At 30.3% G+C, this 17,389-nt stretch overlaps 1 non-coding gene across 1 annotated transcript; it reads left to right on the forward strand.

Annotated features, from left to right (window-relative positions):
* Positions 1-11,431: 11,431 nt before the first annotated feature.
* Positions 11,432-11,538, forward strand: LOC145265555 (U6 spliceosomal RNA). Its single transcript, XR_013864668.1, has one exon. It is a non-coding gene; the product is annotated as a U6 spliceosomal RNA (small nuclear RNA).
* The last annotated feature ends 5,851 nt before the right edge of the window (positions 11,539-17,389 follow it).

Consider the following 17,389-nt stretch of genomic DNA (forward strand, 5'->3'; position numbering starts at 1 on the left):
TTAAAAAAAAACCTTTTGGCGCTAATTTTTATTTTTCTCCTAAAATTCATACTTGTGTCCAAATGGGGTTTTAAATGGTACTGAATTAAAAAAATGAAGGCATCGTTTGTCATGAAAAAAGTGTCATTTTGCTGTTTTAGCCCAATGTTTTACATCACGCCAGGGATTGGAATGGGGGAAAAAAGGGATCAGTTCTACGACTGATTTTGCCTAACAGTACAAGGGAAGTAAGTCTTGTAGACTCGATATTACAAATATGGATTGTATATTCGTAAATTATACTTTAACACATGCGATTGGTTGTATGCTCGTGTACCACAAGCCTGGCCAATAGTGGAATTTTAAAATCTCCTCACTTGCCTGTTTGTATAAGGGTAATTTTGTCGGATGATTTCAATTTGGATCAGCTTCTTGCAAACTATGTGGCACTAATAGAATCCCTTAATGGATCTATACAATTACTTCAGTGCTCAAATTATACAACTCAAATTGAAGATGGTACGTTGGATTTAAGTCTTGATACAGAATTTTTTTTCTTCACCAGCATTGTGCCTTCCAAGCATATTTAGTGATCACTTTGTTTTATATTTTAATGTATGATTACTTTATACTGCTTTTATTTATTGACTCCATATCGATAAAATAAAAAGATAACATATGTAACCCCACCTCAAAGTTTAACACTTAAAAATACCTTATACAATCGTGGTTATTAGGTCTTTAGTAAAATTGCTTAATTACCTATAATTACAATATATGAAGAAACCACCAATCGGGGAACATTATAGCTTTTGTCTTGTTTTATGATACGTTCAAGCATAATCTTTATTTTATTATAATGTTCAAGCATAATCTTTATTTTATCATGTTTAAGCAGAATCATACTTTTATTATCATGTTCAAACATTTTTCTTATTTTATTATCAAGTTCAAGCTTACTCCTTGTTTTATTATACGTTCAAGCATACTCTTTATTTTATAATAATGTTCAAGCATAAACTTTATTTTATTATTATGTTCAAGCATATTTCTAATTTTATCATGATTTTCAAGAATATTTCTAATTTTATCATGATTTTCAAGCATATTTTTTATTTTATCATGATTTTCAAGCATATTTTTTATTTTATCATAAATACCAGCATACTTCTTATTTCATTATACGTTCACGCATATCTTTATTTTATTATAACGTCCAGGCTTATTTTATTCTCGTATACAATAGTATTTCTTATTTTATTGTCATGTAAAAACACATTTCTTATTTTATTATAAAGTTGAGGCATTTTGTTCATTTTATTATCATAATCGGACATATTTCTAATGTTATTATTATATACAATAATATTTCTTATTTGTATCATGGTCAAGCATAATTCAAATTTATTTTCATGTTCAAGCATATTTCTCATTTTATTATGATTTTCGAGCATATTTCTTATTTTATTATAAATACAAATTCACGGATATTTCTAATTTTATTATACGTTCAAAGATATTTCTTTATTATTATTATGTTCGATCATATTTTTATGTTCAAGTAGATTTCTAATTTTTTATTATATTGAAGCATATTTCTAATTTTTTTATTATATTCAAGGATACTTATAATTTTTTTATTATATTATATTTATAATTTTTTAAAATTATATTCAAGCATATTTCTAATTTTTTTTATATTGAAGCATATTTCTAATTGATTTTATTATATTCAAGCATATTTATAATTTTTTTAATTATATTCAAGCATATTTATAATTTTTTTATATTCAAGCATATTTCTATTTTTTTAAATTATATTCAAGCATATTTATAATTTTTAAAAATGATATTCAAGCATATTTATAATTTTTTTATATTCAAGCATATTTCTATTTTTTAAAATTATATTCAAGCATATTTATAATTTTTTAAAATGATATTCAAGCATATTTCTAATTGTTTTTATTATATTCAAGCATATTTCTATTTTTTTAAATTATATTCAAGCATATTTATAATTTTTAAAAATTATATTCAAGCATATTTCTAATTTTTTTATATTCAAGCATATTTCTATTTTTTTTATTATATTCAAGCATATTTCTAATTGTTTTTATTATATTCAAGCATATTTATAATTTTTTAAAATTATATTCATGCATATTTTTAATTTTTATATTCAAGCATATTTCTAATTTTTTATTATATTCAAGCATATTTCTAATTGTTTTTTTTATTATATTCAAGGATAGTTATAATTTTTTTTATTATATTCAAGGATATTTATAATTTTTTTATTATATTCAAGCATATTTCTAATTTTTTTATATTCAAGCATATTTATAATTTTTTTATATTATATTCAAGCATATTTATAATTTTTTTATATTCAAGCATATTTCTATTTTTTATAATATTCAAGCATATTTATAAATTTTGTTTCTTGTTCAAGTACATTTCTTTTTTTATTATCACGTTCAAGCATATTTTAAATTTTATTATCATGTTGAGCATATTTTTAATGTTTTATCATGTTCCAGCTCATTTTTGATTTTATTATTATGTTGAAGTATATTTCCAAATTTATTATCATGTTTAAACATATGTCAGTTTTTAATATTATGTTGTAGCATATCTCTTATATTATTATCTTTTTAAAAGATTATTTCTAATTTTATTATAATATTCAAATATATTTCTTATTACTTTATTATCATGTTCAAGCATATTTCTTATTTTTTTATCATTTTCCAGGATATTTCTATTTTATTTTCAAGTACAAGCCTACTCCTTTTTATTATATGTTGAAGCACAATCTTTATTTTATTATCATGTTCAATCATAATGCTGGTTTATTATGATATCAAAGCATATTTCTTTCTTTTGTCATCGTATTACATGATATTTGTTATGTTATTATAATGTTCAAGCATATTTTCTATTTTATTATCATGTTCTAGGATATCTCTTAGTTTATTATTTAGTTAAATATTATTTCTAAATTTTTTATGATAATTCTAGAATATTTCTTATCTTATTATCAAGTTCAAGCATATGTCTTTTTTTATTGTTAAGTTTGCAGGTTGAAACAAGTAACGTAGAAAGCAATACAAATGACGACTCAACAAACAAAGGTAGATCAAATACGAAGTGTATTAGGAAAAGGTATATTTACAGGATATTTACATAATGGTGTCAAATAAGAGAGTCTTTGCTGGAGAAACATATCTGCTCTCGGCGGCCTTCGGTGGCTTCTGGTGAACACACACTCAGACTAACTGAGTCTTCCTATTTATGTGTAATTACTATCCACATATGCAAATGAATGTGTGACACCACAGCAATTATCATTTCCTAGCATATTTCTCATTTTTAAAACTGATTTTCAAGCATATTCCTTATTATTTTTCATGTACAAGCCTACTACTTATTTTATTATACGTTCAAACATAATTTTTATTTTATTATCATGTTCAAGCATAATAATGATTTCAACACTATATCTTAGCATATTTCTTTATATTATAATCATATTTAATGATATTTCTTATTTTATTATCGTATTCAAGCATATTTCCTATTTTATTGTTATGTTGAAGCCCAATATTTAATTTATTATACGTTCAAGCATAATCTTTATTATAATGTTTAGTTATAATATTGATTTAAATATCCTGTTCAAGCAAAATCTTTGTTTTATTCTCATGCCCGAGAATAATCTTAATTTTATTATAATGTTCAAGCATAAACTTTTTTATTATGTCCGACATGAGCGACCAAAACTAGCCCACCCCCTTTTGTTTGGATTTGAAATCGAGAGTATCGATGACTTTTGATCTTCTGTAACACAAATATAAATAAATATTACGTTCTTATATTGATGATTTCTTTATAATTGAGCACTATGCTGGGGTTCTCTCTCACAAACCTTACGCATATATATATATATATATATATATATATATAAATATATATATATATATATATATATATATATATATATATATATATATATATATATATATAATGTATGTGTGTGTGTTTAACCCTTGGGCTACGATGGTATTTTTACAGACATTGCCTACGATAGGTGTGAATTTGTTTCAAATCACATTTAATCAAATGTACGGTATTTGAAAGAGATTTTTTTAAAAATCAAAATCAGTACAAGCATTCAAACATGGATTTCATTCATTGATTAACGCAGTTAGGGCAAATAAGCATTGTTGCAATTGTTTTGTAATAGAAAACTAGGTGTTAAAAACTTAACAGTCAGCGTAGCCTAAGGGTTAAGGGTATTTTTAATTGCATGGGCTTCAAGGTTACGTTGGACTAAAAAAAATACTGAAATGAGAATAAACCGACAGACATACAATTTCGTATTTATGCATATAGATTTTTATAAGATAATTTGAAATGTAGAAGGTTTTCTAAAAGCAAAGTTATACCCAAACTGTCGATTGTGATGAGGTATAGTTACAGAATACACCCTGAAAGCAGTTGGATGCGGGAAGTTAGGCTTAAATGTTAAAAGGAATTTTTGTTGAAAGTAAAATTGTCGGGAGGAAGTTGAGAATACAAAAAGAGTGACAGGAAGTGAGTAGAACTTGCCGTTTCGTTTTCTCAAGTGACTTTTAATGTTTCGAAAAGAAGCGAGGACGTGTTAATATATATGCTTCCGCCTTGCGTGTTTAGGATACTATTCAGCTGTCAACGCTAATGTTAAAAAGCCACTTGTCCATCTAGACGCGGCTGTAGATGTTTGCTTGGCTAGATAAGATAGGATTAGTGAATGATTAAAGTGCCACTCCTATAGCCTTAGCGGCGGTACTAAATCCGACCAAAGTCCGACATACAGATTCAATCTACGACCTGTGCACTTGAAATGCCAACATTTATGTACTTTTCTTACCGCGGCGACATCTTAAACGGTTGTGTTCGAAGCCCTATCTCTCCATAGCGATATATGCTCTTCGCAAGTTTACACCCTTTGCGAAAAAAATCACTGAAAATATTATACTTGGTAAATGTCACACTAATATTCATATTTACTTCTATCTTATATATATATATATATATATATATATATATATATATATATATATATATATATATATATATATATATATAAGTAAAGTTGATATTCGAATGAAGTTGGATATTATTATAAAAAGAGGTGCCGCTTCTCATTCCAATATGATCGCGATTCCTGTCGAAGACTGATACATGTCTACAGACATTAGAAGTCACTTCAATTCGATTTCGCAATTTTCTTACATTAGTTCCGACCACACGGATTCTCACAAATGAATCTTACTTAATGGAAGTAGGTGTATCTTTTACTCAATTCAAAAAAATTACTTGCGCTCTCCAATCAAACATAAGGACTTTTTTTCATTACATGCTGTTACAGACTTAGGTTGTTATTATTTCATTTTCTTATTCGTTAATACGGAACACTCCTTAACATTTATGACCTTAGTTTTGCTGCGTTCCGATTGACAAACGTCTATCCAATTCCTGGTATATTCTAGTATATAATAATAATGTTTGTCTAGGTCAAGTTAAAAAAGATATAATAAACAACGGACGAAAACATTTTACACTTAAAAAAGCCATATAACTCGGTATAGTAAAACAGGAATAAACTGCTTTCTCAAATCCTATAAAACACATTTTAAATAAACGATGTGACTGGTGTTCCAGAATTAAAAGTGTGCTACCGGTTTGAACAGTTATCTTCACACTTAAGATACCGAAATGATGTAATGCATGTGGATAATGATTAAATATTTCTAATCTGAGCATAATGCTAGTTCCTGTCTGCGTTATTTATTGAATATCGTTAGGAAGGGTGACTATATTATCCGCTTGAATTGACATAAATAATGTATATTTCATTACTGCAAAGAGTTTAGAATTGAACTAATCTGTTAAGGCACTTTGATTTGAGTTAAAAGTGGATCATGTTCAAGCGTTCGTATCGTGTGACCGGTTTTAACAATTATCTCTATATTCAAAATTCTGAAAGAATGAAATATATACATATATAGCATGTAGCTAGTAATTCTCTGCTGTCTGTCTGTCTGTCTGTCTGTCTGTCTGCCCCTCTCTCTCTCTTTATATATATATACATATATATATGTATATATATATATATATATATATATATATATACATACATATGTTGAAATACACTTTTTGTTGCCACCAACGCCTTGTTTTGAAGTCTTATTTTTGCTTACACAGTATATATATATATATATATATATATATATATATATATATATATATATATATATATATATATATATATATATATATATTAGATTCTTTGAATGTGAGATGACATATAATCATTTCCACAATCAGATAATGCTACAACTCACACAAATCATGAAAGCCACACACCGGAAATCCTACTTTCGAGTTTTGTATATGTCGTATTGATGATCTCAAAGGAGGGCGAAGCTCGTGTTAAAGACTCTTGGTCTATGGCTTTCATGCTTTGTGTGAGCTGCGCAGCTGTTTGATTCTATAAATTATTCTCTCTCTCTCTCTCTCTCTATATATATATATATATATATATATATATATATATATAGGTATGTATGTGTGTGTGTGTGTGTGTATTGCTCTTTATTATAAAAATGAAGGATTTACTATCCTCAGTTTTGTATGAAGTAACACAAATTAAGATGGCTGGTTGATCTAATGAACAGCCAGTCCGATAAAAGTACTTATAGGGTCCAGTCATATTGTGAGGAAAACACATTAAAAAGCGTATAGTTTCTATTCTTCTTTTCTTCTTATAATCTAATTTCTACGAGGAAATACAAACAAATGCAGAAGAGACAAACAAACAGAAACCGCCGATAGACGAGGAATGATTTTATCTCCAAACTAAACTATCGAAGAATTGCGAAAGAAATTGAAGAATATCAATATTGACATTATAACCACTACTTACACACCCTTACATGGTATGAACGAGAAACCTCACAACGAGCTCACTACAGAAACTGATAGGTATGTTAAAGAAAATGCATTTGTGAGTATGGCAGAACCTGAAATTAAAACAGTATAAAGAATTCTGAATTGTCTAAGTGCTAATGGTTTTCCCTCTCTCTTGCTATCTGTTTCTTTTCTTGAGGTAATTATCTGTCTATCCTCTCTTTCTCTCTGTTTCTCTCTCTCTCTCTCTCTCTCTCTATATATATATATATATATATATATATATATATATATATACATATTTTTAAAATATAATTATCCACTGACACATGTTTCGTCGTGTACGACTCACCAGAGTGGCTGAATCTAGCGAGATTCGAAATCGGGACCCAAGATAATTAGCCTGATCTCTTTACCCGCTGGTCCATCTCGCCGACTGCTAGGGTATATCAAATTGGTTAAGGGGAAATAATTCCCAACTCGCATTTAGGTAAAAATGCACTTTTGTAAATAATTTAATTAATTCAAAACGTATCGCAAAAACAAAAGCATCTAAATAAATCGCGATATACCCTAACAGTCCGCGAGACGGACCAGCGGGGAAAGAAGGCAGGCTCATTACCGTGGAGTCCCGACTTCGAATCTCGCTAGATTCAGCCACTCTGATGAGTCGTAGATGACGAAACACGTGTCAGTGGATAATTATATTTTAAAAAATAATATATATACCGCTCCCCATGTGGGGGGTACCAAATAGGTTAAAGGAAAATTAATCCCAACTCGTATTTAGGTAAAAATGCACTTTCGTAAATAATTGAATCATTCAAAACGTATCGCAAAAACAAATAACATCTAAATATTATATATATATATATATATATATATATATATATATATATATATATATATATATATATATACATAGTTGTGGATTTTTCAACTTTTGAACTTATTTAGAAAAATATTACTTGAACAACTCCTTTGCTTATAGTTCAATGAATCTCTTGCAATTATTGCATAAGTATGCTTCCAAGAATCCACACTAGTCTTAATACTATTGTAGGGATTATCAGTTATTTACTATGAAAAACTTGTTCAAGGATCAATAAACAAACAGTATTTTATCTCATGGTTCCCCTGCAGTGTTAATAACCTTTATAAGCAAGAAGAAATCTTTTCGAATATCGGATCTAGATTTCGCAACTGATTAGCTTTTTAGCAAGAATATTCATGTTATTAAAAATGTTCTAATAAACTGTGCTGTTTTTCAAGGCAGCTTTCCCATGTGTAATTTTAATTCAGTTATGCTTTTAATAATGGATGTTTATGAACACTACAATAGTGTCTTTTTATATTTATGTTTTTATGAACTTTAAATATCTCCATTTTCTATTGTCAACATTTTCCTTACAAAATCCCTTTTACATTCAGGCCCTGTCGTTGGGGCATTAGAATACGCCGACTGCCCCCTGCAGAGGGTAAAAGTCCCTCAATGGGGGTCCTGGATATGACCTTAAACTATATCCAGTGGTGAGGCACCAGCTTGTGGGCTTTGGGGAGTGTGGAGCAACCCTTTAATTACCATTGCTCCCAGGTCGGCTCTGACCCGGAGTGGTAGTACCTGTTAGGGTCCCAACTATGGGTTAAATAGAAACCGACCGTGAAAACAACAAATATATTCTATTAAAAAATCTTTAGATTCGGCATTAAATAACCCGAAAAGGGTTGATATACCGTAAAACAACCAACCAACCAAGCTTTTTACATTCAAAGAAAAAAAACCCAAAACCAAAAAACAAAAAACAAAAAACAAAAACAAAAACAAAGCAAAAATACTTTCCAACTGTTTTTTTAAGGAATATCTATTTGTCTCTGATGAGTTGTTTATTCGATTCCCGCTATTCAACGAAACACGTGTAAAACGTACTTCATAAAAATATTAATAAAATATTACTAGTAAAAATTAAATATTTTTTTTGGTTTTGGAATGATAACTAACGATACACACACAATTATAAATAATTCTTTTTATATTTATATACCTTCAGATATTAGGGGTTTTATGCTTAAGCAATTATCAGTGCAGGAGATGACCATCAACTTTTGTTGAAGGATTCGAACCACGAAACGAAGGCATCGTAGGCTTTATTAACAAAGAATACACTTCAGGGCCATTATTCATCTCCACGAAATTAAAGGAAATTTTAACATTAACGAAGCTTAATGCTTAATAAAGACGGTCTTAGAGCGATCAAATAATAGAAAATTACGATCACGCACACAAGGCTAACTAACCGACTTTTACGATTTCCCCAGACAGTGCTCAACTTAAAAGACATTTTTATTTCTTAAAGGAACAACAATAATTATAAATTATAAATAATTACCGAGTGAGCGATATCGAGAGAAAAAGAAAGAGTACAAATGTTTTCGAGAAAAACTGGACCAGATTACTCAACTAATTGTGTTTTTATTAAATAATTACTAACTAATTATGTAGGAACAAAATATATTTTCATTAAATAATTACTATACTATACAGAGGCACGTATAACTCAATTTGGAACAATAGATTGAAGATAAACATGAAACCACTGAAATCTGTGTTTGTTTTCATCATATTATAGTAATTATTTAATTGCTTTTTATTAGAAACGACCGTAAACAAATTGGCTGTTTTATGCTGTCCCTATGAAAAAAACAAAACAAAAACAAATTGGATGTTTTATGCTGTCGTATGAAAAAAAAAATGATTATCTCAAATGTATCTATAAATTATTTAAAGATCAAGAACAAATCGAAATGATATTTTCATAAACGGTTTTTCATTATTTCATGACTTCTTCGAGATAATTGATTTAAAAGAATAAAATACCAATGCAATGTCTTCAAATCAATCATCCCGAGGTAGTCTTGAAATAAAGAAATACTGATAAACGTATAATTTTGGTTTGTTTGTTTGTTGTTTGTTTATCTCTCCATCACGTTGGAATATTAGTTTCATAATTTTTATCACTCTCTCTCTCTTACACACACACACACACACACACACACACACACACACACACACACACACACACACACACACACACACACACACGCACACGCACGCACACATCCATTATTCATCATTACTTATCTGTTGTATGCATTATCAATCATTGTCATTTTAAATATAACCTTACATTGCAGACAAGAATCTGGTTAATGTACAAGTGCAATTTCTGCAATGACAGTTGCGGATTTATGTACTAGCTGTACTAACCACAGTTGTAACTTTTTGATTGCTTCATAAAATGTGGATACAAACGCTGTATGCAGAGACAGTCGCAAGGCAATGAGAACTTTTCAGGTGCAAGAAAAAGTTATTTATTTTCGTCATTACTACGCTAGTTGCCGACACGTATTTAACACCAGTATATTTTCTCTTTCGCTACAATTGTCATAGACACCAGCTTATTTTCAGTGCATGGCACCAGACAAACTTATGTCGTAAATCTCTCTGGTACGATGACAATTTTCACAAAGTTAGTATACCGAAAGGAGTGCGCTAGGAGAGTGCACTAACGCTCACCGAGCGTAACTTGCCAATCGACACGCGTCTTTTCCTTTTTCTTTCTCTTTCTTCTCTTTACTTCCTTCCGATCCTAATCCCTATGTATGCATTTGAGTCTGTGACGTTACACCTACGTCATGCCCCCAAATGCTGACGCGACTATTACAGGTACCTACTGTGAAATAAACCACATACGACAAAATGCTGAAGTCATTGCATTATTTATCTGTAGCAATAAAATCAGTGGTGAAGAGCACAATTGAAGAGTTCGGTTTGTTCTTTAGCATGTTGTCGTCAACTAGGCCCTTTTCTTGGAGTGTCTCATTGACCTCCAGATAACAAATAACGTAATAAAAATTCAGCCATTTTGCTCACTCTGTCCAAGAGTCTACAACTCACCTACAGTTAAGTTTACTTTAAATGTTCAGGCCAATTCATTCAGTCAATAGAAATAGTACATCGAGCAGTTCACAGCAAGGTTATGATCGGGCAAACCATACGCAACAAGCGATGTATTTCATTGAAATACCTCATCAAAGCAAGATGACAGAAATTGTATCATTTGCATTATTTGGACCGTTATTCTTGGTTGTTATTTTAACAATGCTATTTTCGACCGATGGGATATCAGACTTTCTTCGCGTTTATCTCTTCGAATGTGGGATTTCTCCTGAATTTAGAACTGGACCATTTATATGTTTTCTGATTTGATAGAAAAATTTCAAATTTTTAAAAGCTGTATCTGAAGAAGATCGGTGGTAACATCGACCGCCAGGTCCTAAAAATAATAACGAAGATGAGAATCGTAGTCTGAACAATCTAAATAATACAAATTATCAATCCTTACCTAAAGAAAATCCGAAACAAGATGACAAGCCAACATCGTTACTACTACTACTACTACTACTACTACTACTACTACTACTTACATTAATAATAATACTTGCATGAGCAGTACATAAACTAAAATCAGAACAATACAGGAAAGATTAGTATAAACTTTACGAAAGAGTGACACGCAAATTCGCGAATTCTTCCATATTTTTTATGCACACATATATTATATAGCATATGTGTCACCAGCTTCAGTTGGCACCACATAAAACTTAAGGATTAGAGAGTATAAAGGAATCGAGGAAGGAGAACACCCACCAGATCTCCACTGGAAGGGTCGAAAAATACCGGAGCCTGGAGCAGGCTTATTGCCACTTAGATTCTCGATAACACCAATTGTGTAACACAAAATAATTTGCAACAGTTATCGAAAGATAGAGGAAAAGATGGAAATACTTTTTGTAACTAAAACTTCAAGAACACAGCAGGTTATTATCGGTTATCAATCGTGTATAATGAGTTTAGTGAACATTCATAGTAAGTAATAATAATAATAATAATAATAATAGTAGTAGTAGTAGTATCAGAGATATTAATAGCAGTAGTTGTGGCAGAAGTAATAATAATAATAGTAATAATAATAGAAGTAATAATACTAATAATAGTATTAATAATAGTAGTAGTAGTAATCGTAGAAGTTTAAATAATAATAGTATTAGTAATAATAATATTAGCAGTAATAGTAAAAGCAATACTAATCTATACTCTTATAAATTTTTTTGTATTGATTTTCATATTAGAAACCCTTTTTACTATTTATTTAAATATTTATTTAAGAAGAAAAATCACAAATTTTACAGAATTTTAGGGTTAAAATTATATAAAACAGGCAACTAATTCTTTTTAAATGTGGCATGAGGCCAAAAATGGTGTGGGGGGAAGATGGGTGTCGGGGGTCGTCCACTTGTCTATTCCCTATCACTAGTTGCAATCACCACAATACCGCATTCACTCTAGGGGTTGGATCTACTTAAAGCCCCAGATGACAATATGTACAATTTTTTTTTTTTTTTTTTTTTAAATAAAATTATATACAATGGCTTTTTTTTTTTTTTTTTTTTTTTTGACTTTATATTTACAATGAAATAATGACAAAATGGAAATTGTGATGTGTATGATATATGCGGATGAAATTGTGATGTGTATGATATATGCGGATGATGGGCGGGGATAATGAGAGCCTTAAAAACACTTACTATTTATTTAAGAAGATAATACAACTTTGTTATATATTGACCGTGGAATTGCATCCATCTGCAAAAGATCTAGCTAATTTGCATATTCTTTTAAACATTCATTTAAATTAATTCCCTATAAGTTTTTTTCGGTTTTCTTATAGGATGATCATCTTTAGTTAACTGTTACGTGTAATTATATTCATGCAGATAGTCTACAGGATTTGTACTTGCGTAATATTTGTGTAAAAATGTTATAGTAAACACAAACCTCTTTCTCTATATATCTATGTATGCGTATATATATTTGTTTAAAAATTTTCCCACCAAACTCCTCTGTCAGTTTTTGGTCTACAGACATAAGACTTAATATATAGGATATTCGAACGCATACAAAACTTTATAGTTGGATTTTAGCCGGAGAAAATCAGCGCAAAAGTGTGAAAAAAAAATGGAATTTTCCAGGTGAAGATCGAACGACTGCGTAACGTAATAGCTATTGGTTCATGTTTTAATTTTTAGCCTTGCAGCAAACATGTCTTCATAGCTCAGTCATTAACATCAAAGGAAAAAGTAAATCGTAAGCGAAACGTTATGGTTTTGATTCTCAGTGGTGGTGCACGAGTCATTTTGTTTTTAAACGTTTTAAATCATTACTATATATTGAGTCCAAATTAATATAATAATAAATGCGAAATCTGCATTAATCAAAATATATTTAAGCGTATTTTACGACCGGGCAATGCCGGGCAATGCCGGGCAATGCCGGGCGGCCTGTTAGTTATGGCATAAATTAGTAGTATCAATACTACTACTACTACTACTACTACTACTACTACTACTACTACTACTACTACTACTACTACTACTAATAATAATAATAATAATGACTGACGATGTACACAAGACTCACACCCAAGAGTATTAACGAGACATCTGATTTATCAGGAAGACAGCAGTAAGAAGGAATGAGACGTGTTGATTTCTATAACATAGTCCATAGAGTCATTAGAGAGTTTAGCGAATGCATAAAACTAACTAAAGAAAATATTATGACAATTATAAATCAAAGCCAGTGTGAAAGTCAGAATTAAAACGCGAAAGCGAAACAGAAGCGAGAAAGAACCCTGTTGGGAATTTGAAAAAGATAAACCGTTAATATTTAAGATAATAAAACCTGAATGTACATGATAAAGCTACGCACATAAAAAAAAATAAAACCAGAAAGAGAAACTAAAGTCAAGACTAGAGACATAAAACTCATAAAAGCTGCGAGAAACAAAGCAAAAATCTTCTACGTGTAGAAGGCGACTGGAAATTGTATTGTAAGCAAATTTCGCGAAGAGACTTTTAAAAAGTTATATGAAGAGGTTTGACAGAGTGGGAGCAAGGGTTCACCTGGGAATTGTGCGAACTGTTTTGAGTATTCAAGCATAAAATGCGAACATAAATGAAATCACCTCCACACACACATACACACACACATACACACATCTATATGCATAAAAAAAATGAAAAAAGAAAATATGTGGATAATAATTGCAGAAAACAAATACCACTCATTCTCTGAATGGTTTTGGTAAAGTGAAATAAAACCGGAAACGAAGGAAATGATTAATATATCAAATAGACATAAAACCACCGATGCATATTTTTAAAATACTTTGTTTTTGCTTCTAACATGTTCTTTTCCCCTGAGAAACCCTAATAAATATAAAGCGAAATATCGATTTCCTCACGCATATGTTCATATCGTTAATTATTAGTTCCATATAGTTGCGTTTCATCTTCTTTTTACTTTGTATTTTGTCGTCACACTCATACACATACACACACACACACATACATACACACAGACATGCATCGTGTAGCTTATCTATAAAGTTTTCATACTTTATAACTCCATCTATTTTCAAGTAATTATCCAACGGCCATCTGGAACATCAATGTTGCCGATGTAGGCTAGCGCTAGGCCAGACTTCTAATCTATTTTAGTGCACCTGGTTTAATTATCGACGTTATATACCTCCTCTATCTGTATAAGCCAGTATCTGGTTGAGAGTATTCTCCATGAAGCATCCTAATGTCATCTCAATCATCTGATCAATGACCTTTCCCTAGACTGGAGCAGAGAATTTTTCTCAGAAAAACTTGGACACGATCAGAATGGAAACTAGTCGAATCCTTAAGAATGTCTTGTTGACCAACATCGTCTGACTTGCTTTCAAATTCATCACACAGCAATACATGCATAATAATTTTGCCATTCATCGACATCAAAACTTAGTTGATTACAATTGCGTCAGAATCGCCGTCACATTGCGCAATAGTTCGAGAATGTGTAGCACCCACAAACGCCGTTGTGATCAGTCGGTCGACGTATTTGAACTTTAATCCGCTCTTGTAAAAGGAGCACCGGTAGATTCCCTAGACACAGCTCTCTAAATAATATCGTACCGTCGATCCTCGAACCAATTGACCCCGACAGATGGGATGGCCTGGTAATGTTTCCCTTTACAAATGGCAAGTCAATTATATGGAATGCGACTTGTGGAGACACTTTTGTATCCTCGGTATCAAACACTGGACATGCAGCAACGTCAGCAAAGAAGCACAAGCAATAAAAAATATGCCGTTTTTCTAGACAGATTTGTGTTCCAGTCGATTGCTGTTAATCCCCTCCACGCGCGACTTCCTCAAGAGTTTTGAACTATTAATTACTAGCCGTAACGTGGACTATCGTGAACTGACTTGACTTTACGAGCGCCTCTCCATCGTTACTATTCGTGGAAATGCTTTGAGCCCATTCTCGGCCTGGCAAGCATGATATGGGTTCCAAACAATTATTAGTTAATTATTATTTGCCGTTACATTCCTAAAATTTTATTGAAATTTAACATTTCATCTTTTATATTATTTATTTTTATTTGTAATATATTTTAGTTTCTTTTTTTCTATTTTCTATTTTTTTTTCAATGGAAATCGCTCTAGACAAGGTGTGAAACCACTTAACGTGAAGAGCTAAAACGAACAGAGAATGATTACATCTTGGAAAGACCAAAGTTATAGGTAGAAGGAAAACAATTATCAGGAACAGAGTATCACAAGATTGCAGTAATAGGAAGTTGTACTACAATGAGGTATTTAAACAACAGATTGGTGTAGACCACTATCCCGACACATCATACGAGCTAAAATAAAGGAAGCAGAGAATAGATAAGACAGTTCTGAAGGACACATGTCATAGTAGTATTCATAGAAAAGACTAAGACTAGGAATATTCACATCTGTGATAGATGTTGCAGAGAAGATAGGGTGTGTCCAATTAATTATAGAAAATATTATTTATTAATATTAGTAACGTTTTACATAGAAAACGTTATACGTTTATTATCCTTTTTATACAACTATTTCTGTCTCATTCTATCCACCTCTCTTTCTCTTACTCTCTCTTCTTGCCTTTCACACTTCGTTTAATTACGCCATGACGCCATACAAGATCACACAGTCTTATAATTTCAAATAAACAAATAAAACCAATATCACTAACATCATTTTTTCTTGGAAAATAATATATCTCTAAATGAGTTTACACACACACACACACACACACACACACACACACACACACACACACACACACACACACACACACACACATATATACGTTAGGGTTTATAAATTTATAACCCATTTATAGAGATAATTTTAGATTATGTAATTGACATGTCGCATATAGTGATAAGTTGTAAACAAAACCCCCTCCTAACTTGTGAATGTATGGGATTGTCGGTTAGAATGACTATCTCTAGGTCGTGTTGGCTTCTGTTATTTATTTTTATGTACATTCCTAGCACTGATGAATGTTCCACTACATAAAAATAATAATAAAAAAAACATATATGCAGAAAACTATATAAAATATAAGTAAAGGGTTGAAAAAATGATACCTTTGTATAGTTTATCAAAGTGAACGTTTTTTAGATGAGCAGAAAATTCCATGACTATTCCCAATAAACGGTAGATTATAAGAGTATATATATATATATATATATATATATATATATATATATATATATATATATATATGTGTGTGTGTGTGTGTGTGTATGTGTGTGTGTACGTGTACATATAAATATGCATATATGGATATTTTAAAAGAATAATAAATAATCTGGAAACTGATCGGATGGACTTATAAACTTATATATATATATATATATATATATATATATATATATATATATATATATATATATATATATAAGAGCAAATAGTTAATAAAACATGTTAAAACACTTTAAAAAGGAGTTAAAAACAGATTTAATTTGAAAACTAAATAAAAAAAAAAACATTAATAGTGCCTCTTAAACAAACTGTAATCAAAAACAATTCTTTTCGATTTTTTTCTTGGAGAACACAAAAAGCATGGACCGATGATTTGTGTAGTATTCGACTACTGAATTGTGCCGAAGAGTTTGTCTGCGGCTATAAGCTCGTTTCTACCGCAGAGCCGATTTGGCCAGATCAATGAAAGCTGATACACCTCAAAGACATCGAAATGTAGAGTTTTTAAATAAAATAGATTATATATGTATGTATGAAAGTTGATTATACCATATGTGTGGATATATATAAGAGAGTAAGATTATATACAACCGAGAGCAAATGTTACCAAAGTAAGTAGAGTTATAATTTATAAAAAAACAATACTCAACTTGTATCTGACTAAGACAGCAGTTATAAATTAATATGAAAAAAAAATATAGACAACGAAAAAATTTGCATAAAAATACTCAACAATAATTTCTTGTTATGTTTAATAGTT

The sequence above is a fragment of the Euprymna scolopes genome, chromosome 3 (assembly GCF_053919585.1).
Source record: "Euprymna scolopes isolate OS-2025 chromosome 3, ASM5391958v1, whole genome shotgun sequence".
In the NCBI taxonomy this organism is placed as follows: domain Eukaryota; kingdom Metazoa; phylum Mollusca; class Cephalopoda; order Sepiida; family Sepiolidae; genus Euprymna; species Euprymna scolopes.